Source organism: Pongo abelii, chromosome X (genome assembly GCF_028885655.2).
Source record: "Pongo abelii isolate AG06213 chromosome X, NHGRI_mPonAbe1-v2.0_pri, whole genome shotgun sequence".
Taxonomy (NCBI): Eukaryota; Metazoa; Chordata; class Mammalia; order Primates; family Hominidae; genus Pongo; species Pongo abelii.
The window spans coordinates 25,811,411-25,837,187 of record NC_072008.2 but is presented as its reverse complement, the minus strand read 5'-3'; positions in this window follow the sequence as shown (position 1 = coordinate 25,837,187).

The following is a 25,777-nucleotide window of genomic DNA, read 5'->3' as shown; positions in this document are numbered from 1 at the left end:
AACTATTTTCACTCCAAAAGCTATCACTATTATATCACAATTAGCTATGTATAGAGTTGAGTCCTGTCAGAATGGAGGGAGGCCTATAATCCAGTTGCAGGCTTCTTTGTCTCTGGCTATAATCGCTCCTTTTGATAAAATGCTCCTTATGGGGACTAAATGACTAACTCTTTTGAAGCACATAAAGAAACACAACTTACGCTTAATTGGTAAATATGAACTAATGCTTAAGCGTCATCTACCCCAGCCCATGGGGCCCATGGTGCTCCATAATGGCAGTGCTTCAGCCCCACACACAGCATGAGCTTCTTTCATTGCTCTGTTTTCCTACATTTCAATTCTACTTGCTGAGCAGAAAAGATCTCGCTAAGAACACTTCATTCCCCCAGCAAAAACGGATTTATAATTATAAAGTAACCAGTTGCATTGTGTTGTACTTAAAGTGCTTTAAGAACTTGTGTTGCACTGAAAATGAGCCCTTTTAATTTTGATGTGAACTTGTTTGGTCTTAATCACCCAGCTTCAACTCTCTCTAACCTTCTTTTCCATGGTCTCTCCCCTTCTGATGTCTTTCCCACAGAAGAAATGTAACAGTAGCATATTACTTAATAACATTTCAAATAAATTTTAGGATAATCTAACCATCACTGGGAGCCAAACAAAATAACATCTTACAGCTCAACAAGACCCAAGGAATTAACCTCCTTAACTATTTTATGGGCTTTCAAATTTCCTCCAAGAAGAAAACATTTTTCCCTCCTTTTCATTGGTCTTTAATTTCTTCAATTATTTAATTAGAATAATTCCTTTTAAAAAGCTATTTTTCATCTTTCTTCTTATTGCAAGGATAAACTGCTTACAATGTCACAGCTAGAGATATAGGGATTTCAAAGATTCAATAACATAATCCTCTCATTTTATAAACAAGGGGCTTGATGTCTAAGGAAGTCAAATGACTTTATCAAGGTAACTTGGCAAGCCACACCCATTTTTTCTTTCCTCCATTCAAATAATTAATATTATTTTCGTATTTCCAACATTCCATATCAAACTCTCAAATGACATTTCACAAATTTATCGGACATGGGTAAGTATTAGTTTAATGGGATTTGAACCCCCCAATGAAACATGTACAAAATACCTGCTCATTGGAATTGACAACACATTCTCATTGGGATAAACAAGTTACAATGACATTCATTAAGGCAGATATTGTTTAAAAATCCTTAGAGGCAAAGTGACTTTGCAACCTGCAACATTCACTAGCTTAGCTACAACTCCATATAGTCTGATAAATTACTGCTCCTGGTTCTTAAAAGGAAGTGTCAGAATTAGTCCCTTGCCTCCATCAATACCTATTTTCTCAGTTCTATAACAATTCCATATAGATGTGGGGTATTTGTATGGTTTATGGGTTACATTGAAGAAAATGAAAAGTATTATTTTTTCCAAAAGTATAGCCCTTCAGAGGGTAACAATTGAAGGGCACTGTGTGTAGAGATGACTGCTGAAAAGGGCTTGAACTATGGTTGGGTAGAAAGGCAATGCTTTGGTCGAAAGTTGAAAAAATGCTAGCTGTTTTAACCTCTATGTCATGTGAAAGTAGTCTGGCTCCAATTGTAGATCATTTAAAACTATAAAAACTTCTTCAATAATACCAGAAAAGCTCATTAGCCCCTCCAAAAGTCTCAACTATTCCATTTTTTCCACAATGTGTCAGTGGCGAGCTGAACAGATATTATTTCAAGAAATGAAAGTACTTCTTTTCCTTAGAAGATTAAATATGATAGGATACTCAAAAATTCAATGGCTATTCCAATGTATTAACAAAATAATGTGTTTATTTTTAACTATTTATAAAGTATCTATTATTTGCCAGACTCTGTTCTTACTGTTAGGGAACAATTTATAGTAGTAAACTAGATGAAGCTCTTGCCCTCATTTGAATCCATTTGCCTTGCAATTTGACAAAGAATTCCCACCCACTCCCCCATTACAGGCAGAAATCCCTATTATAAAAGTAGCCCCAATCAATAAGTATTGTGTGAGAACACACTATGTTTTCATCTGAATATGTGATATAGTTCCCAGTCTCCACACTGATCCTTCTCCTTTGACTGTAAATTTGGCTGACAATTAGCTTCTCCTTATTCGGAATTCTAAAGCGCAATTGCCCCTACAGAGCTCATTAGGACTCTTGCTCAAGTTACATGCATTCTGGTTCACAGTTGGCATATTTTCTAACATTATGAGTGTGCCTTATTAAGCAGAATCTTGCTGAATGAGGCAGACACCCATGCTTGCCCTCATTTTTATAAGAGAAAAAAATATATACTATTGAATTCCAGAAATATAGGCTTTAAGTACTCCAAGAAAATGCAAAACCAGCCTATAAAAGTAACCATAATTTCCGACTCTTGTAGTAAGCGCACTATGAAATACTTTTCTTCATCAACATTAAACATTTAAATCAACTGTGTACAACAAAAAATCTATCTCTTTTATAAACATTAATATAGGTTCATTAATTGATAAAAATTAGTGATTTATATGAAGTTAGGGACCAGCAAAATTTATCTATGGTAATAAAAATTAGAACAATGGCCACTATGGGTTATAGGGGTAGACTACATGTGGGCATGAGGGAACTTTTAGGAGTGATGTAATGTTTTATATCTTGATTGGGCTGTTGGATAATTAGGTGCATACATTTGTCAAAACTCATCTAATAGGATCTGTGTATTTCACTACATGTAAATTTTATTTCCATTAAAAAATAATAGGTAGAGATAACTAAATATATGAGGGGAAAATATAACCAAAATTACTCTATAAGGAAGAAAAAATTCAGATGTTCAGGATAGATTCAGGAAAAGTTAGAACAGTTTCCAGGAGAATTAGCAGCCAATAATAGATTTGAAGAATGATATGAATTAGTCATATAATGAAAGAGAGGCAGGGAAGGTTATCTTAGATGTTAAGGGAGAAACAGACATAAACGTGGGGCTTAGGTGAGGTATGATGATAAAAGAGGGTGAGAGTTACACAAGAGCCAAGTCATGGAGAATTTTAATGTCCTACTAAAGACATCATGAAAGATATTTGGAGGGGACTTAGAGAATTTTAAACTGAGGAATGATACACACACACATACACATACTCAATTTGCAACAATGTGAAGAATAGATTAAAGGAGGTCAAGACAGAAGGTCAATAACTACTTGAATATGCTGTTTTCTAATTGGGGAATGAAATGAGAGCCTCAACTCAAGAGCAACAGGCATGGAGACCATGGAGACACTGTACAGATTCAGAATTCATTATTAAGGAAAACATGTTGATGGAATTTACAGACCTATGGAGCAGAAGGTAAGAGATTAGGAGCAGTTAGGGATACTGACCATATTTCTGACTTGGGCAACTGTGGGAAATGATAATGTGGCAGTAGAGAATGCAAGATGGGAAGATATGGAAGAAAAAGAAGCTGATCTCCCTCAGGCCACTGTATTTTAAGTGCCTAAAAGACATCCAAGTAGAGCTATCAAATGGGCTATTGGTTACATGTAGGGTGATCACATCTAAGATTTGCCCAAGACAATTCTTATTCATTATTGTTATCCCAGAAAAAATTATTAATAGTACCACCTTTCACTTCTCCAAAATGTTCCAGTTTTGTCAATAAATTATAAAGTCACCCTGATCATGTGGAACCAGATTTTAGGGCACGTGTGTTCAATTTAGAGAAAGATTTTTTTGTGTTATAATTATATGGGTAGTAAGTAAAGCCCAGTTAAAAGATGAGATCATGCAAACAGAGATTTTGATGGAAACTTGGAAATGTCAACACTAAGAAATGTGAAAGGAAAGGTACCAAAAAAGGAGAACAGCAAAACTAACTAAAGTGCTAGGGGGAGGAAAAAAACTAAAAAAAAAATATCATTCTGGAAACCAAGGATGTTTTGTTCAAGTAATCCTTTCTAGAAGACTATAAACTCTTCAAGAGGAGGAGCAACTTCTACTGCACTTAAAGAGTGCTAATGTCTACTGTAGAACCTTATATGTAGAAAATACTCAGTAGATGTCTGATGATTATTTAGTGGAAAGATACAATTTCTGTTCCTAAGTGGCAAAAAAATCATACTGAAGCTGCTTTAATCAGTTCAGGCTGCCACAACAAAAATATCACAGACTTGGTGGCATAAACCATACAAATTTATTCCTCACAGTTCTACAGGCTAGGAAGTCCAAGATCAAGTTGCCAGCTGTTTCAGTTCCCGGTGAGGGTCCTCTTTCTGGTTTGCAGATAGATACCTTCTTGCTGTATCCTCCACATGGGTGAGAGATCATCTTTCTTGTGTCCGTTCTTTTTGGGGTACTAATCTCATCATGGAGGCTCCACCCTCGTGACTTAATTACTTCCCAAAGACACCAACTCCAAATACCATCACACAGAGGATTAAGGCTTCAACATATGAATTTCAGGGGGCAACAAAAATAGTCTATAGTAGAGGCCCAGTTTCAAAAATGTGAAATTCTTATAAAATAAACCTTTGGTTTCAGGAACTATGATACAAATCAATTCTTTGGAAATAGAGTATACATTATAGCTCTAACATTATATACTTTGTGTGATTCTTCTTCCTTGCATCAAATGATATACAAGGAGATATGTCTTTGTCCATAACTCTCTCAAATACTGTCTTCTCTTTTTTTTTCTTTTATTATTATTATTATTGTTATTATTATTATTATTATACTTTAGGTTTTATGGTACATGTGCGCAATGTGCAGGTAAGTTACATATGTATACATGTGCCATGCTGGTGCGCTGCACCCACCAACTCGTCATCTAGCATTAGGTATATCTCCCAATGCTATCCTTCCCCCCTCCCCCCACCCCACAACAGTCCCCGAAGTGTGATGTTCCCCTTCCTGTGTCCATGTGTTCTCATTGTTCAATTCCCACCTATGAGTGAGAATATGCGGTGTTTGGTTTTTTGTTCTTGTGATAGTTTACTGAGAATGATGATTTCCAATTTCATCCATGTCCCTACAAAGGACATGAACTCATCATTTTTTATGGCTGCATAGTATTCCATGGTGTATATGTGCCACATCCAGAATCTACAATGAACTCCAACAAATTTACAAGAAAAAAACAAACAACCCCATCAAAAAGTGGGCGAAGGACATGAACAGACACTTCTCAAAAGAAGACATTTAGGCAGCCAAAAAACACATGAAAAAATGCTCACCATCACTGGCCATCAGAGAAATGCAAATCAAAACCACAATGAGATACCATCTCACACCAGTTAGAATGGCAATCATTAAAAAGTCAGGAAACAACAGGTGCTGGAGAGGATGTGGAGAAACAGGAACACTTTTACACTGTTGGTGGGACTGTAAACTAGTTCAACACTTGTGGAAGTCAGTGTGGCGATTCCTCAGGGATCTAGAACTAGAAATTCCATTCGACCCAGCCATCCCATTACCGGGTATATACCCAAAGGACTATAAATCATGCTGCTATAAAGACACATGCACACGTATGTTTATTGCTGCATTATTCACAATAGCAAAGACTTGGAACCAACCCAAATGTCCAACAATGATAGACTGTCTTCTCTTAAGCTTTTACTGCTCTATATTATCTTTGAGTGTAGAGATTTCAATTTTAAAAGTATTGCCCTTCCTACTATTTATATGTACCTAACAACTAGAATTATTTTCCCCTATCATTCTTACATTTTTCAGCCATATCCACTGAATCTTGCCAAAAACAAAAACAGTAACCAAAATCTTCTACAAAGAAATTGCTCATCTCTTGGCACATCTAGAAGTTAACTGTTTGATATCCATCAGTAAATACAGAATATGCATAATTATAGCAAAAAAGTTTTAAAGGGTGGAATAGCTACCTAAGATGTCTTTTCTTATTCTCAGAAATATAAAAAGTCAAAGTTTTACTTGACCAGGTTTATTTATACAAATCTAAACACTCCTATGAACAATAATTTACATAAATCTTCTAAGAGTTGGAGCTTATCATAATTCGAAAATAAATTGGCATTCTACAACCTAAATCTCAAGTAATTTTATCTTAAAATAAACAGCTTATCTGTGCTGATGGTACCCAAAAGAGAAAAAACAAACGAGAGAAAAAAAAAAAAAAAGAACAGGCACCTTATTACTAACAAGAGGCATAATGGGCATAGCTGCTGACAAATCTGTCAGGTTGAAACTGATATACAGTAAATTCTCAAAAAAAAGTAACTTTGCTTTCTTTTTAGAATAAATAATAATGCTTCTGAAAATAATGAGAAGAATCTGGCTGGTTTGCCAGGCTCATGTGGATGATCCAGAGTAAATAAGTGCCCGGCATGATACTTTGAAGTGGTACTTCAAAGTATGATACTCTTCAGTGCCTCACCACTGGTGAGGCACTGAAGAGAAGGTCTACCCATATGCATTTGGCTGAATGACTATAAAACACTAATACGCATTCCTTCCTTGTATCAATTTTGATTGGCTTTATCATAGAATATGACTCTAGAGTCTTCCCTCTGCTGGTATGACATCCTTTGCTAGATTTAATACCATATTATCTAACCATGACCCACTTCACATCCACATCATAGACTGAATTTTAGCTTACTGTTTCACAGACAGCTTTCGTAACATAGTAGACAGCTTTTAAGAACAATACATCTGTATTGTTACACAGGAGTGGTAAAAACAGAATATAAAGTAGGAAAATGTATTTGGACTTGTAGCAACTTTGAACCTGTAGTAAATCTTGAACACCAAAAGAAGAAATCTGGACTATATCTAATGGGTAACAATGAGTTACATATAGTTTTTAACCAGTGGCCTTATAGTATGTAAGGCTGGGGAAAGGTAGTCTGACATCCTTGAAAACAGATCAGAAAAGAAAAATAAAGTAGAAAGAACAACCTTGATAATGACTTAATAATTCTTGGGCTAAATTTTGGGAAACTTGGTACATAGGTAATCTAAGCTATTCTTCAGGCATACCTGGGCTTATTTTAACATAGTTAGTTATATTTTCTCAGTAATTCATACTGGTGCTTTCTTCCATAAATGTTAATGAAGCTTTACAAAGAGATCATTAAAAACAGCAACAACACAAGTTTGTAATTTTGACACTCAACTTAGTGCAATCTTAACTATCATGAAATAGTTTAGACATGACATTCTTGCCTTAAATTCTGAAAAACAAAATTTATTCAATGAAATTCCATGGCTCAGCTAAACTTTCAGTCTTCTGAGTAATCACCACAATGGGAATCAGCTAGAAATGGCAAAGTTTTAACTTATGAAGCTAAATAATATTTTGAGATATTAATTGAGGGTTTTTTCCTCTGTAAGTCTCCTTGAGACCATTTCTCTTCTTTTCACCATTCAGCATCCTCAAGGGGAGGATGAACACAGTCAAAAAGTTAACTGAGCTTCTGCAACAAATAAAAATGAAAACAGATAAATAGTACACATAATATTTCTGAAAGCCATGGTTTTCAATCTCAAGAGCTATGAACTTGGAAGAGAGACAAATTATTTTGCTTTTTTTAATTACAGAGGCTTGTCATGTGTATTAAGACCTGGCAGCTTAGAGCACTGTATTAGTTTGTTTTCACACTACTATAAAGAACACTTGACACTGGGTAGTTTATAAAGGAAAGAGGTTTAATTGACTCACAGTTCCATATGGCTGGCAGAGGCCTCAGGAAACTTACAATCACAGCAGAAGGGAAAGCAGGCACCTCTTCTTCACAAGGCAGCAGGAGAGACTGTGTGTGTGAGCACAGGAAAAACTACCACTTATAAAACCATCAGATCAAATGAGAATTCACTCCCTATCACGAAAACAGCAAGGAGGAAACTGTTCCCATAATCCAATCACTTCTTTCTCTCTACATGGGGGGATTACAGGTCCCTCCCTTGACATTTGGGGATTAAAATTCAAGATGAGATTGGGGTAAGGATAAAGAGCCAAACCATATCATTCCACCAATGGCCCCTCCGAGATTTCACATCCTCACATTTCAAAACCAACCATGCCTTCCCAACAATCCTTCGAAGTCTTAACTCTTTACAGCATTAACTTAAAAGTCCAAGTCCACAGTCTCATCTGAGACAAGTCAAGTCCCTTCCCTTCCATCTATGAGCCTGTAAAACCAAAAGCAAGTTAGTAACTTCCAAGATACGATGAGGGTACAGGCACTGGGAAAATGGTCCCATTCCAAATGGGAGAAACTGGCAAAAACAAAGGGATTACAAGCCCCATGCAAGTCTGAAATCCAACAGAAGAGTCACTAAATCTTAAAGCTCCAAAACGATCTCCTTCAACTCCATGTCTCATATCCAGGTCACACTGATGCAAGAGGTGGGCTCCCATGGTCTTGGGCAGCTCCTCCCCTGTGGCTTTGCAGGGTACAAACCACCTCCAGGCTGCTTTTGCTACTGGCATTGAGTGTGTGTGGCTTTTCTAGGCACATGGTACAAGCTGTCAGTAGATCTACCATTCTGGGTTCTGGAGAATGGTGTCCCTCTTCTCACAGCTCCACTAGGCAGTACTCCAGTGGGGACTCTGTGCCGGGGCTTTGACCCCACATTTCCCTTCCACACTGCCATAGCAGAGGTTCTCTATGAGGGCTCTGCCCCTGCAACAGACTTCTGCCTGGACATCCAGGTGTTTCCAAACATCCTCTGAAATCTAGGCAAAGATTCCCAAACCTCAATTCATGACTTCTGTGCACCTATAGGCCCAGCAACACGTGGAACCTGCCAAGGCTTGGGGCTTGCACCCTCTGAAACAACAGCCTGAGCTGTACCTTGGCCCCTTTTAGCCATGACTGGAGCTGAAGCAGCTGGGAAGCAGGGTGCCATGTCCTGAGGCAGTACAGAGCAGCAGGGGCCCTGGGCCCAGACCAGGAAGCTATTTTTCCTCCTAGTCCTCTGGGCCTATGATGGCAGGGGCTGCTGCCAAGGTCTCTGACATGCCCTGGAGACATTTTCCCCATTGTCTTGGGGATTAGCATTCGGTTTCTCGTTACTTATGCAAATTTCTGCAGCCTGCTTGAATTTCCCCTCAGAAAATGAGATTTTCTTTTCTATCACAGTCTGCAAATTTTCTGAACATTTATGCTCTGCTTCCCTTTTAAACATAAGTTCCAATTTCAAACCATCTCTTTGTGAATGCATAAAACTGAATGCTTTTAGAATAATCCAGGTCACATCTTCAATGCTTTGCTGCTTACACATTTCTTCCACCAAAATACCCTAAATACCCTAAATCATCTCTCTCAAGTTCAAACCTCTACAGATCTCTAGGGCAGGGGCAAAATGCCACCAGTCTCTTTAATGAAGCATAGCATGAGTGACCTTTACTCCAGTTTTCAATAAGTTCCTCATCTCTATCTGAGACCACCTCAGCCTGGACTTCATTGTTCACATCACTGTCAGCATTTTGGTCAAAACCATTCAACAAGTCTCTAGGAAGCTCCAAACTTTCTCGCATCTTCCTGTCTTCTTCTAAGCCCTCCAAACTTATGGGCAGAGGTTCCAACCTCACTTCCAGTCCCAAAGTCACTTCCACATTTTCAAGTATCTTTATAGCAGTGCCCCCACTTTTTATGGTACCAATTTACTGTATTAATTTGTTTTCACACTGCCATAAAAAACACTCAACACTGGGTAATTTATAAAGGAAAGAGGTTTAATTGACTCATAGTTCCACATGGCTGGGGAAGCCTCAGAAAACTTATAATCATGGTGGAAGGGGAAGCAGGCACCTTCTTCACAAGGTGGCAGGAGAGAGCATGTGTGAGCACAGGAAAAAATACCATTTACAAAACCATCAGCTCCATGAGTGAACAGCATGGGGGGAGCCACCCCCATAATTTAATAGCTTCCCTCCCTCCACATCTGGGGATTATAATTTGAGATGAGATTTGGGTGGGGACACAGAGCCAAACCATATAAAGCACTGAGAATTCAGTAGTAGAGAATCAAAACATTAGGGAGTCTGTGGGCAGATGGACATGGAGGAGAACTCACTAAGCCCTCTCATTCAATCATTTATTCATTCAACTAATTTCTCCAGGGGATTATCATGTTCTAGTCACTGGTTTTGGTGCTGAGGATATAATAATAATTAAAACAGGCAAAAGCCAGTCTCTCCTAATTGGTGCAGACAGACAAAAAATCAGATAACTCAGTAAAATGTATAATGTGCTATGTAGTAACAAGTCTGAAGGTAATAAATGTAGTATGGGAGTAGCTCCAAATTGACTAAGAAATAAAATGGACACCCAAAGGAATCTGGTATAAGGATGAAGAGAACACAAAGTACATAGACACCATGAGCAAAGACCATCATAGAAAACTGAGACACTTAGTTGTGGATCCAAGCAAAGAGCTTGATGTCGAACAGCCTCATGGACTAAAGCAAAGGTTAGCTAGGACAAGGGTTTTCAGACAAAGCTGATGCTTCTCTTCCAATGCCTGTGTAGTAGATTCCTTGCAAAAACGGTTATAACTTTACCCCTATTTGGGTTGACATTCTTTGAAATGTGACTTTGTGGCAATTCCCGTCAAGAAGTCGAATCTATTTCCACAACTCTTGAAACTCATTTGGCCTTTTGACATACTTTGGCCAACAGAGTGAAGTACAGTTGTGGTGTGCCAGTTCTGAGCCTGAGTCTCAAGAGACCATGTGTCTTTTCACATACTCTTTTGGAATCCTGGCAGCACCACCACATGAGCAAGCTTGGGCTACCCTGCCAGAGGATAAAAGATCACTTTCAGGAAAGTTCAGTTATCTCAGTAAAAGCCATCGTAGACCAGACTGTTAACACATGACCACCAGATACGTAAATGAACCCCAGAAAAATCAGTAGGGCAGCAGATACCTAAATGAACACAGCTGAGACCATAAGAAACACCCAGCTGAAAACTTGTGAGCAATAATTCGTGTTTATTATTTAAAGCCACTGAGTTCTGTAGTGTCTTGTAACACAGCAATAAATAACTGATACAGCGAGGAAAATGTATGAATTCCATATAAATTCTGCAGGACCTTATAATACTCCTAGGTAAAGTGAAGAAGCATAGAAAAATATTGAATTAATTGAGTTTAAATCCTGAACTGACCACATTTAAATCTGGAAGTAATCAAGTAACTTTTGATTGGTAGACATGGGGGTTTGTGAACTAACAAGTTCAGTATGAAAGAAAAAAGTCACACACACGAGATGCAATTGTAAATTGTAAACTGGTTGCGCTTCTGCTAAAATAATTTCAGTTATTCCAGTGAGGCAGCTACTCCAGAGAAATTAATGTTGTCATTAGGCAGCCACGTGCTTCAGAGACCACAGCACCTAGTACACCTCATAGTTTCGGAATAAAAAGTTATTTTAAGAAATCTGTAACTCTTGTTTCCCTGGCACATTATTTAACTTTTTAAAATAAGAGTATTATCTCCATGTACAATGGGTAGCTTCTGAAAGAAAAATGTGAAATTAACCCTAGACTATAGCCAAAATCATGCAGGCTGTAGTATTACCAAGAAGACTACAGATTTCCTTATCCTCTGTTACTTATGTGACCTAAAATAGGGATTGAAATAAAGCCCCTCTATATGTTTGCTATTGCTTATGCAATAATATTTAATCACCTACTATCCTCAACCAATAACTTTGATAAGAGAATAAGAGCTGGGAACCAGGCTGGTGAGGACGCTGGGGGATTGGGATTCAGACAGTATCATCCAATGCTAGAAGTCAAGGAGTTAACAAAACTAGGATCCAATTCAGGAATGATAATTCAAAACAATACAAATGGAAGCAAAAACAGTTGAAAAGATTAGGAAGACCTTTCTAAATAATATTTTCTCTTTTGTTTTTGAGAACATTCAGGGCCACTGTATTTCACAACTCCAAGAGTCAATTTCATATATTGATCTACGTAATTGACACGCTCTGTAGTTGTGCTGTGTACAGCCCAACTGTAGTTGTAATTGACACTCTCTGTAGTTGTGCTGTGTACAACCCAATGAATACAGGACTGATCTTGGTAGTGTGTTACTCCAAGAGAAAATGTTGGCAGATCAAGGATTTATGGATTAATTATTTGTAGCTACTATGTGCTGGGAAGTTTGCTCATGTTATGTCACTTGACTGTGCAATCATTAGCCATTATAATTATTAACAATTATGATATATCCAATGATAATATGTAGCTACCCAAAGCTCCAAAACAGAATAGGGGGAAACATTTACGTTCTTGCTGCTCAAAGTGTGGTTGACCACAGACCAGCAGTATCAGCACTACTGGAAAAGTTGTTAGAAATACGTATTTCTCAAAGAACTAAAAATGGAACTACTATTGGACCCAGCAATCCCACTACTGGGTATCTACCCAAAGGAAAAGAAATCATTCCATCAAAAACGAATCTATACTCATACATTTATCACAACACTATTCACAATAGCAAAGTCATAGAATCAACCTAAGTGCTCATCAATGATTGATTGAATGAAGAAAATGTGGTACATATACACCATGGAATACTATGCAGCCATAAGAAAAAACAAAATCATGCCCTTTGCAGCAACATGGATGCAGCTGGAAGCCATTATCCTAAGCAAATTAATGAAGAACAGAAAATCAAATATCACATGTTCTCACTTATAAGTGGGAGCTAAACATTGGGTACACATGGACACAAAGAGGGGAACGATAGTCACTGGAGACTCCAAAAGAGGGGATAAGGGCAATAAGGGTTGGAAAACTACCTATTAAGTACTTGTTCACTATTTGGGTGATGGGTTCAACAGAAGCCAAAACCCCAGCATTATACAATATACTCGTGTAACAAACCCACACATGTATCCCCTGAATCTAAAATTGAAAAATGAAATACAGAATCTCAAGACCAACTTAGACATGCTCCACACCCAGACCTATTAAATAAGAATCTGCATTTTTAATAAGATCCCCATGTGATTTGTATGCACACTAAAGCTTGAGAAACATTGACCTATACAACATTAAGCAGTGTCACATGCCATAGTATTCTTTAACTTCCAAGGCTGTGACCTAAGTTGGATAATAAAGAAGCCTGCATTTCCCATTAGATCATAAAAAATTTTATAAATTTATGTTAGTTTGAAAATCATATCAAGTCATATTGCTATCCACAGAAAAATGCACATTTAAAAAATGCCTATAAATTCAAGGTGCCCCAAAGCATTCGTCCTTATCTCATAAGCAGGTGGGATCTATGTCCCTCCCTTTGAATCTGGGTTGATCTGTGACTATCACAAAAGTGATGTTAGGTGATTGGCAAAGCTAAGTCATAAAAGGCGATACAGCTTCTGCCTGGAGTCCTTGTCTTGCTTTGGAAGCTAGCTGCCATACTGAGAGAAAGCCAAACAGCCACATAAAGGAGACACATGGAGATGTTCTTGCTAACAGCCAGCGTCCACCACCAAACATGAAAAATTTGCCTTCTTATGATTTCAGACTCCCAACCTCTGAGTCACCTCCAGACTTCCATCTGCCTCAACTTATATCACATGGAGCAGAGATGAGCGGTCATCACTGAACAGTGTCCAAACTGCAGATTTGTGAGACAAATAACTATTGTTTTATGCCACTACATTTGGGGTGGTTTGGTATGCAGTGATAGATATCAGAACCAATTTGGTCCATAGGCCTCAAGTAAGGACAACTACCTAAAAATGTCCTCTCAGTGTTGTCATGGGGGGTGCAACCTCCTCTTCTAGCAAGATTCAAATCTGGAAAACAAGAAACTTCATAAAAACAGGCTTTATTTCCTTTTGTTTCCCACTGGGCCCCGAAAAATCTACAAAACTGAAATGTCAAGAGCAGCCCTTGGTATCTGATATGGTTTGGCTCTGTGTCCCCACCTCCAAATTTCTCATCTTGTAGCTCTCATAATCCCCACATGTTGTGGGAGGGACCCGGTGGGAGGATTTTTTCTATGCTGTTCTAGTTATAGTAAATAAGTCTCACAAGATCATGAGTTTAAACAAGTGGGAGTTTGCCTGCACAACTCTCTCTGCCCGTTGCCATCCACACAAGATGTGACTTGCTCCTCCTTGACTTCCGCCGTGATTGTGAGGCCTCCCACCATGATTGTGAGGCCTCCCCAGCCACATGGAACTGTAAGTCGATTAAACCTTTTTCTTTTGTAAATTCTCCAGTCTCGGGTATGTCTTTATCCACAGCGTGAAAACAGAATAATGCAGTATCTCACCATCCCTCAGGTTAAAAACCTGCTATCTAGCCAGGCACGGTGGCTCATGCCTGTAGCCCCAGCACTTTGGGAGGCAGAGGCAGTAGGAGCTCTTGAACCCAGGAGTGTGAGACCAGCCTGGGAGACACAGTGAGACCACGTTTCTACAAAAAATATAGACTTTTTAAAAAAAGCCAGGCATGGTGCCCTGCACCTGTAGTCCCAGTTACTCCAGAGACTGGGGTGAGATGATCGTTTGAGCCTGGGAGGTCAAGGCTGCAGTGAGCCGTGATCGCGCCAATGCACTCCAGCCTCAGTGACAGAGCAAGACCTTATCTCAAAAAAAAAAGTAAAAATAAATTTCAGAATAAAACCCCACTATCTCTAGAACCCTAGGTGATAAAATATGTCTTTGTAGAATCCTACATAGCTTGGAAGTTTCTAAGGTTAAAATACTGATTATAAAGAAATCCTTATCTTCTGCAATTAGAAGGTGGGTCCAGAGCACTTTTGTCTCCTTATGGACACTGGATACTATGGATACTCTGAGACTCTCCCCGCAACTGATGAGATGCCCCGTATGGTTGCTCATGTCAACAAAGGGACTCTAAATGTGATTTAAAAAAAAAAAAAATCTTTTGCCAGAAAGGTACATGTGAGTTCTGAATAAGGAAGTCTGGTCAAGATTGTTCACTGACATACTTAGGGGATGTGGTGTTCTCAATAATTCAGTACTCTAATTCCCTATTGTCCACTAGTACCCATGTGTGGCCATCTATATTTAAAATAAAATGAATTAAATAAAACTAAATTATGAATTTGATAAATTGAATTCAATTGAATTTATCAAATTATAAATTCAATTCAATTCAGTAGCCACATTTCAAATGCTCATAGCCACATGTGTATTACATTGCACAGATAAAGGATGTTTTCATATTTACAAAAGTTTCTACTGAACAGCACTGACCAAATTATCTAATATCAACCAGAAAAATGCTCTTTTTTAACTTAAATACACTTTTCATGTACCCTTTGATGGGAGCTGATCCTGGCTTGTTAGACAATTACTAATTTAAAAGTAAGCTAAAATTTCAAGGTTAAAGTAGATTGAGGTTTGCATTGAATCCAGTCCAGGTCTTGGAATTTTCTCTTTTGAAACAAGAAGAATAACAAAATTTTGTCCTCCAAAACCAACAAAAGACAAGTACTGTCTCTGCCTTGTTCTAAAAAACTAATTTACATAATAAATGTAATGATTCCAAAAAGTGGTATGATTAGCTGGGATTTGGATAATAAAAATTTTCCCGATTGTATCTCACAGCAATTTACTGATATTTAAGGAAGAAGGAATTTTAACACATAATCAAATGTCTTCAAAGTAAACTGACTTGATTTATGAGAATTTCATCTACAAATTATTATTTGAAAAAATAAAATTCCTCTAGAAACAAAGAAAAGCATCTTTCTCAGAAAACATCTCTTCAAAGCCAAAGAAGGACTTAAGAAAAAATATCTCTTCCCTTTCCCAAAAAACATCATAGTTCTTAGTTCATTGCTATCAAAAGCACACAAAGATCAAAATGGACAATATATGTAAGTCACATTATCACCATTAAACAAATTTGCAAGTCATCTTAAAAGCTAACCAGAGTGCTTCAGATACATCTTATTCCTGCATTTTAAGGATGAGTTAGGAATTTTCTTATTGGTTAAATCTATATAAAAGAGATGATCCTGTACTTGACCCTTGTAACAGTGATCTCTTTTGATCTCAGTTCTTAAAACACAAGATCAGAAAATAAGCAGGAACAAATTGTTTACTCCTTGTCTTTTCTGTTATTTTTCGGGGTTGGGGGGGATTATGTTTGTAAGTAAGCTCCCAGAACTCTTTTTCCAAATTATAGTCTCTTAGCCTAGCAAAAAAGAAGTAGTTTGGTAATATATGTGGAAGCAATGCAAATATTATGAAATTATTTTTCTTTTGGTAAGAATGGAAGTTTTTCTTTACAATCTCATTGCAATACTGCAGTAGTCATTCCACTCACAATTTAAAAGCTTGGTGTTCTAAATCTAAAACCTACAATGGTACACAGATCATAAGGCTACAGAAAGTAGGGACCATATTTTAAACAGATTTAGAGTATGTTGTGTACATAAAGGAGTTTTTTAAGGGCATCTAAAGTTGACTGAATAACATTATAAAAACCAAAAGTCAGAAATGTCACTAAGATGTAAAGCAGCATTATATTATTATTTACACTAGGAATATATCTGTATTCTGGGTAAGCATTTGCTTCAGAAAAGTCTATGTAATTAATCATGTCTGTGTTTATACATTAAATACTAAAACAGAAAAATTTCCTCTTGGTGGTTGCCAACAGAGGTTCTTCAATTTTTAATATTTGAAGAATGTAAAGAAGACTTACAGCAAAGAAATAAAAATGATTAAAGATATAGAAATAGGACTTAAGAATAAAGCTGAAATGATTTGACATTATTTAAACCTAAGGAAAAGAAGGACAGGAGGTGTTTTAATAATGATCTCTAAAACATGAAGGCTTATTACAAAAAGACTGGGTCTCCATCTCTGGCATTGACAGAATAAAAGGAATTATTGAAAGATAAGTAGACTTGCTATTTTCTAGTGGAATGCTGTGATACATTCTGTCACAAGCTTAGAAAACATTGCTTTCAGGCTGTAGAATGAATTTTTAGTTACATAAAAATCACAATCCAAGAAGAGAGGCAAGTCCCCCCTATGTAGTCCCTTACCTTACCTCGTAGATTCATATTTGTCACTAGGAAAGGAGGTAACAGTCACACCCTTCATTCTCCCATCTTAACACCATGTAAACAAAACACCTTAGCAAACCACGTCCTGTCACCACAACCACCAATCCATTTTTATCCAGTCAAAACTTACTAAGGCACATGAGAAAGCAGGAAACAGACAAGTCATTAGGCAAAGAGCTAAAAGATTTGAGTCTTCAATATAAAAAAATTGAACACTAGAAAAGTGATTTTTAAAAAAGGAATGCCATTGAAGTTAGATCAAACAGGGTTTAAATTCCATCTCAGCTATTTACTAACTGAATAACCTTTCACCCCGTGTTGCTTTCATTTCTTCAATCAACAGATACTTAGTGAGCACCTACTGTGGTATTGAGCACTGTTCAGGCTCCTGTGGAAATATCAGTGAGCAAAGCATAATAACCCTTGTCCTTTTGGAACATATTGTGTAGGGCCTTATATGCCATTGCAAAAGAACTTTGGCTTTTATTCTGAGAATGTATTCGACAAAAGAGTGACATGATCTAACAAACATTTTTTAGGAGATTGCTCTAGTTTCTACATGGAGAATCAATTGCAGAAGGGTCATGAATGGAGTAAACAGATTAAAGACTAATGCAATAATCCAGGCAAGAGATGATAGTGGTTTGGACCAGGATGATAGCAGTGGATATGGTCTGCTTCTGTAAATACGCTGGATGTAGAGTAAATAGGATTTATTGATAAATTGGATTTGAGGTATGATAGAGAAATCAAATACAGCCCCAAGGTGTTGCACTAGAGCAACTGGAAAGATAGGCTTGCCATTAACTGAGATGGAAAAGACTGTGGGTTAAACAGATTGTGGGGAGAAGATAAGATACTAAGTTTTAAACAAATGTTTGAGATGCCTATTAGAACACTAAGTGGAGGTGTCAAGAAAGCTATTAGGTAGGGAAGAGGAGGTGGAGCAAGATGATGGAATAGAAGGTACCACCGATCGTCACCCCCCCCCACCCCCTACCCAGCAAGGACACTAAGTTAACAACAGTGCTGGTTTCAGCGCTGACCCAGCACAGTCATAGTGGTGGTGGCCACAGGGGAGCCTGTGTCACTAAACCCACCAGATTTAGGTGGCTCAGAACAGAGAAAGATTCTGTTTGTTTGGGAGAAAGTAAGGAAACAGAACAAGAGCCTCTGCCTAGTAATACAGAGAATTCTTTCAGATCTTGTCTAAGACCATCAAGGTGGTACCTCTATGAGTCTGCAAGAACCACAGCATTACTGGGCTTGGGGTGCCCCATAAAGTAGGAACAGCTAAGATCAGAACACCTAATTCTTTCAAACATCTGGAAAGCCTTCCAAGAAGGATGGCTACAAATAAGACCAGACAGTGAAGACTATAATAAATATCCCCCCACTTTTTTTTTTGAGACAAAGTCTCACTCTGTTGCCTAGGCTGGAATGCAGTGGCACAATCTCGACTCACTGCAACCTCCGCCTCCCAGGTTCAAGCGATTCTCATGCCTCAGCCTCCTGAGTAGCTAAGATTACAGGCGCCCGCCAGCACGCCCAGCTAATTTTTGTATTTTTAGTAGAGACGGGGTTTCATCATGTTGGCCAGGCTGGTCTCAAACTCCTGACCTCAGGTGATCCACCCACCTAGGCCTCGCAAAGTGTTGGGATTACAGGCATGAGCCACTGTGCCTGGCCAATACCGAACTCTTTAATGCCCAGACATTGAAGGACATCTACTAGCATCAATACCAACCAGAAAATCATAACCTCACCAGATGGACCAAACAAGGCATCGAGGACCAAATAAACTAAATAAGGCATGGAGAAACAGAGATATGGAACCTTTCAGACAGAGAATTCAACTTAGTTGTGTTGAAGAAAGTGAAAGAAATTCAAGATAACACAGAGAAGGAATTCAGAATTCTATAAGATACATTTAACAAAGAGACTAAAATAATTTCTAAAAGTCAAGCAGAAATTCTGGAGCTGAAAAATGCAATTGACATAATGAAGAATGCATCGGAGTCCCTTAATGGCAGAATTGATCAAGCAGAAGAAAGAATTAGTGAGCTAGAAGATAAGGTATTGAAAATACACAGTCAGAGGAGACAAAAGAAAAAAGTAAAAAACAATGAAGGACACCTACAGGATCTAGAAAATAGCCTCAAAGGGCAAATCTAAGAATTATTGGCCTTAAAGAGGAGGCAGAGAAAGAGACAGGGATAGAACACTTACCCAAAGGGATAATAACAGAGAACTTCCCAAACCTAGAGAAAGATACCAATATCCAAGCACAAGAAGGTTACAGAATACCAAGAAGATTTAATCCAAAGAAGACTACTTCAAGCATTTAATAATCAAACTCCCCAAGGTCAAGGATAAAGAAAGGATCCTAAAAGCAGCAAGAGAAAAGAAACAAATAATATATAATGGAGCTCCAATGTGTCTGGCAGCAGACTTTTCAGTGGAAACCTTACAGGCCAGGAGAGAGTGACATGACATATTTGAAGAGCTGAAGCAAAAAAACTTTTACACTAGAATAGTATATCTGGTGAAAATGTCCTTCAAACATGAAGGAAAAATATTTTCCCAGACAAACAAAAGCTGAGGAATTTCATCAATACCAGCCTGCCCTACAAGAAATGCTACAAAGAGTACTTCAATCAGGAAAAAAGGACATTGATGAGCAGTAAATAATCACCTGAAGGTACAAAACTCACTCGTAATAGTCAAACACAGAATATTCTAACACTGTAACTGTGGTGTATAAACTGCTCTTCTCCTAAGTGGAAAGACTGATGAGCCAATAAAAATAATAACTACAACAACTTTCCAAGACATAGTCAATAAAATAAGATGTAAATAGCAACAACAAAAAGTTAAAAAGTGGGGGATGAAGTTAAAGCACAGAGTTTTATTAGTTTTCTTCTTGCTTGTTTGTTATGCAAACAGGGTTAAGTTGTTATCAGGTTAAAATAATGGACTATAAGATAGTATTTGCAAGCCTCATGGTAACCTCAAACAAACATACAATGAACACACAAAAAATAAAATGCAAGAAACTAAATCATATCACCAGAGAAAATCACCTTCACTAGAGGAAGATAGGAAGGAAAAAAGAGAACAAAGAGAAGACCACAATACAACCAGAAAACAAACAACAAAATGGCAGGAGTAAGTCCATACTTATCAGAAATAACACTGAATGTAAATAAACTCTCCAATTAAAAGACACAGACTGGCTTAATGAACGAAAAAACAAGACACACTGATCTGTTACCTACAAGAAATGCACTTCACCTATAAAGATACACATAGACAAAATAGAGGGATGAAAAAAAGATAATTCAATGGAAACCAAAAAAGAGCAGGAGTCAATATATTTATATCAGGCAAAAAAGATTACAAGACAAAACCATAAGAAGAGACAAACAAGGTCACTGTGTAATGATAAAGGGGTCAATTCAGCAAGAGAATATAACAATTTTAATATGTATGCACCCAACACTGGAGCACCAGATATACAAAGAAAATATTATTCAAGCTAAAGAGAGAGATAGGCCTGAATACAATATTAGCTGGAGTCTTCAACACCCCACTTTCAGCATTGGAAAGCTCTCCCAGAGAGAAAATCAACAAAGAAACATTAGACTTAATCTGCACTATAGACCAAATAGATCTAATAGATATTTACAGATTATTTCATCCAAGAGCTGGAGAATACACATTCTTATCCTCAGCATATGTATCATTCTCAAGGATAGACCATATGTTAGGTCACAAAACAAGTCTAAAAACATTCATAAAACTGAAATAATATCAAGCAGATTCTTTGACCACAATGGGATAAAACTAGAAATTAATAAGAAGAGGAATTTTGGAAACTACAATACATAGAAATTAAACAATATGCTTCTGAATGACCAGTGGGTCAACAATGAAATTAAGAAGGAAATAAAAAAAAGTCTTAAATAACGGAAACACAACATTCCAAAACCTATGGGATGCAGAAAAAGCAGCATTGCGAGGGAAGCTTAAGGCTATAAAAGCCTGCATCAAAAAAGAGAAAAAAAACTTTGAATGAACAATCTAATGATGCCTCTTAAAGAACAAGAAAAGCAAGAGCAAGCCAAACCCAAAATTAGTAAAAGAAAACAAAGATCAGAGCAGAAATAAATGAAATTGAAGTTAAATAAACAATACAAAAGATCAATGAAACAGAAGTTGAAAAGTTAAACAAAATTGATAAAACTTTAGCCAGACTAAGAAAACAAGAGAGAAGATGCAAATAAAATCAGAAATGAAAATGAAGATATATTTACAATGAATATGCAGAAATTGAAAGTATCATTAAGTGGCTACTATAAGCAACTATATGCCAAAAAACTGGAAAATCAAGAAGAAATGAACAAATTCCTAGACACATACAACCTATCAAGACAGAACCAGGAAGAAATTCAAAATCTGAACAGACCAATAAATCTATTAATCCGATCAAAACATGGGCAAAAGATTTGAATAGACATTTCTCAAAAGAAGACATACAAATGGCAAACAGGCATATGAAAAGGTGCTCAATAGCATTGATCATCAGAGAAATGCGAATGAAAACTAACATAAGATATCATCTCACCCCAGTTAAAATGGCTTATATCCAAAAGACTGGCAATAATGAATGCTGGCGAGAATGTGGAGAAGAGAGAACCCGTGTACACAGTTGGTAGGAATGTAAATTAGCACAACCACTATGGAGAACAGTTTGGATATTTCTCAAAAAAATGAAAACTTGAGTTACCATATGATCCAGCAATTTCACTGCTGGGTATATATCTAAAAGAAAGAAAATCAGTATATTGAAGAGCTATCTGCACTCCCATATTTGTTGTGGTACTGTTTCAATAGCTAAGTGTTAATGGACCTAAGTGTTAATAGCTAATAGTTAATGGACCTAAGTGTCCATTAACAGATAGATGAATAAAGCAAATGTGGCACATACTCACAATAGAGTACTATTTGGCCATAAAAAAGAATGAGATCTAGTCATCTGCAGCAACATGGATAGAACTGGAGATCATTATGTTAAGTGAAATAAACCAGTCACAGAAAGACAAATGTCGCATGTTCTCACTTATTTGTGGGACCTAAAAATCGAAACAATTGAACTCATGGACATAGAGAGTAAAAGGATGGTTACCAGAGGCTGGAAAGGATAGTGGGAGGGTGAGGGGAGGTGGGGATGGTTAATGGGTACAAAAATAGTTAGAAAGAATGAAAAAGACCTACTATTTGATAGCACAACAGGGTGACTAGTCATTAATAACCTAATTGTATATTTTTAAATAACTTAGAGTTTAATTGGATTGTTCCTAATGGTAATGGATACCCCATTCTCCATGATGTATTTAACTCACATTACATGCCTGTATCAAAACATCTGATATACCCCATAAATATATATATACCTATTATGTAGGTATATACTACATAAAAGTTAAAAATTTTAAAAAGTGATTAGATGAACTTCACACCTCTGAACTTCATTCTACTTATCTATAAAAGTTGGTAATAATAGCTATCTTTAAGAAATGAAAGAATCAAAGAGATGTAAAAGCACCTGGTACATACTAGGCAATCAGTATAGTGAATGGTAACCGCTATTATTCTTCAACAAGACTATGCTAATGTCAGCAGGATAGACTAAGGCAAGAAACTGATAATTACATTTCTGTCATTCTGCAAAACAGCCATAAAATCTCAAAGGCACACAACAGTAAACATTTATTTAGCTGACTGTCGCCTGATTTAGGCTGGTCTAGGCTGGGCACACTCACGTATCTGCCGCCAGCCAGAAACTCAATTGACTTAGGCCAGTGTCAGCTTAGAGTGGCTCTACTCCATGTGGCTTTCATCATCCTCTTTGGACCAGTATATTGGTTCCACAGTGATAAGTGATGCTCAAGAGATCAATACTGAATTGTTAAGAAAAGTAATTTTGTTGGAATATATCACTTAATTTCACACTAACTAAACTAACTTAGGCATCCATCACTAAACCCTTTTGGTCAGCTCAGAACTGCCAATACCACACTATTGCCCCTTAGTGACAGGGATTCATCCTGGAAGCACCTGATTAAGGGCCATCTTGCTCAAAAGCTGATTTAAATTGCACATGACGTAACAGATTGTCACAGATCTGCATACCATCATAAATCTAACCACATTATTGCAGGAGATACTAGATTAACAGTGAAAGATTTTTTCCACTTTAAATACAGAGAAAAATGCATATCTCTTGATTCTATAACACAAATGGCCAATTTTTTTCTGAGTTACCAAAATATTTCTAGCTGCTTGCTAATAATGACTAGGATTCAGGTTCAATCTCAAAAGCGATCAGTTCACTTTCACTTATTACTCACTGTCTTTCTTACCCTTAGCCTGATTTCTTAAAAATCCAAGCATTACGATATATTAGTGGATGGGAGGGGGATCATTAAGAATTGGGCTATGTTTCCAATTAAATCGTTTTTATGAGCTGATGTTTTCACTGATGGAGTAAATGTACCAACTAGTACAATACTAGGATATGAAATGTAAATGAACTTATCTGAGATACAAAAGGCTCCATTATCTATGTTTAGTCCTGCTTGTGTTATGTATACATATATATAGCATATAGATTTAAATATAGTTTATGAGGATGGAATTATGGTTTAATTATTAATTAAGCAATATGTAGCAAGGCAATAGTTCTGACATTTATGAGAAAATTAAATTTCCAACACAGAAAGCATAAGACACAGTCGGGTGCATCCAATCCCCCAAGGATGTGATTATCTAATGATAAACCATGTTTTCTGCAGCTGCATGATTGCCGGTACAAAAAAATGTTTATTATAAGTAAGATTGTGTTCTTTTTGCATAGAGAATAGATGAAGTTGGTTGCACAGAATATCAAACAGATGTTTCAACCAAATTGTGTATCTTCAATGGATTAATTCTTGCTATTTAAACTGGACTACATCTGAAAGCAGATATAGTCTATATGAGGAAAATGTAAATACTTCTCAAGCAAATTTCACATCACTGTAAAATAACAAACAGCTAGTAAAGGTACAGATGCAGGCAGTTTTGAGCTCTCCAGCCTCATTTTGTATGTACATATACACAAAAGCTCATGAGAATAATACTGACTCAGGATGATTTGTGAAATTTTTCCATTAGTAGGACTAGTTTTGCTGTGTTTCCACCATCTGTGAGAAGACTGTCAAGGAATAGGCACAAGATCTTCTTTTTTTTTACTTAGTAGAGATTAAATCTAACTTTTAAAAAATTTTCCCGATGTCTTGATCTCAATCTGGGCAGGCCCACTATGTGCTAAACAATTTATAAGACATGTATATACACCATTTCATCTTAATCATAACCTTGAGAAGGTGTTTTTACTATTACTACAAACTGAGGTCAAGGTATGTAAATCATCTTATACATTATCACACAACTAGAGAATAGAAACACTTGGATTTAGAAATAAGATCTGTCAGATTTCAAAACCCACACTTCTTTTCATTATGTCATTGGGCTGGATATATTCCATTTGACCCATCCAGATGTACTTTCCATCCTTCTCCATTCTGTTTTTGCTACATGGGACCTGATCTGTATGGATTGCATGGATACATTCCCTTGCCTTCTCACTTGTGATTGGGTTTGGCCAAAGGTGCCACAGGAGGATATCTAAAAGCTACTGTCTGGAAGCCTTCTCTCTCTCTTCTCTCTCTCTCACCCCCGCCCCACCCTCCCTCCATAAAGTCCACTAACAGCTCCCTACCTGGCTACCTCACTTGTTTAGGCCATGGTGGCAATACCTATCTGATATGACTAATGCCAATTCACTGCATTTTCTCCCTGTTTTCTACCCCTATGTAAAGATTTCCTTTATTACATTATCTTCAAATTATTTAACCTTAGTGTTCTGTTTCCTGCTGATACTCTAATACGGCCATGTGTTTTTTTTTAACTTATTAGGTAATATTCTAAAAATTTTAGTTTGACCTTAATCTTTTAAAAACAGTTTCTAAGTACAGTTATCATGTTCTACACACTGCTAGGTACTAGGGACACTTAAAGATAAAGCACAGCTTTGCCTTGAAGAAGCTCAAAATCTAGGAAGTCAAAACATTTTTTTAATAGTATTATATAGTCCCAGGTACTTGGGAAGCAGAGGTGGGAGGATCACTTGACCCCTGGAGTTTGAGGTTATAATGAGCTATGATCATGCCACTGCACTCCAGCCTGGATGACAGAGTGAGACCCTGTCTCAATCAATCAATCAATAAAAAAGTGTTATAGAGGAACTTACAGAGGATGAGGTCTTAATCCAAACACAAGGGTCAGGGAAAGCTTCCTAAGTAGGTGATGTCTGAGCCGGACCTTAACAGTATGCATGGAAATTCGTGCTTATGGCATTGGAGTTGCTGAAGGGGAATTTCAATCAGAGGGCTCAGGATGTCAAAGGCACAGAAGCTTGAGAAAGCAAGGGATGGAGGTGGAGGAGGTCATCCTGAAGAAGTGGACTATTGGTTTCTAATGATGAACTTTCTGGTCTGTCCCTGGCAGTTTTATTTCAGTCTTGAAATATTACAAATAGAATAGGTTTATATCTAAAACACCAAAAGCAATGGCAACAAAAGCTAAAATTGA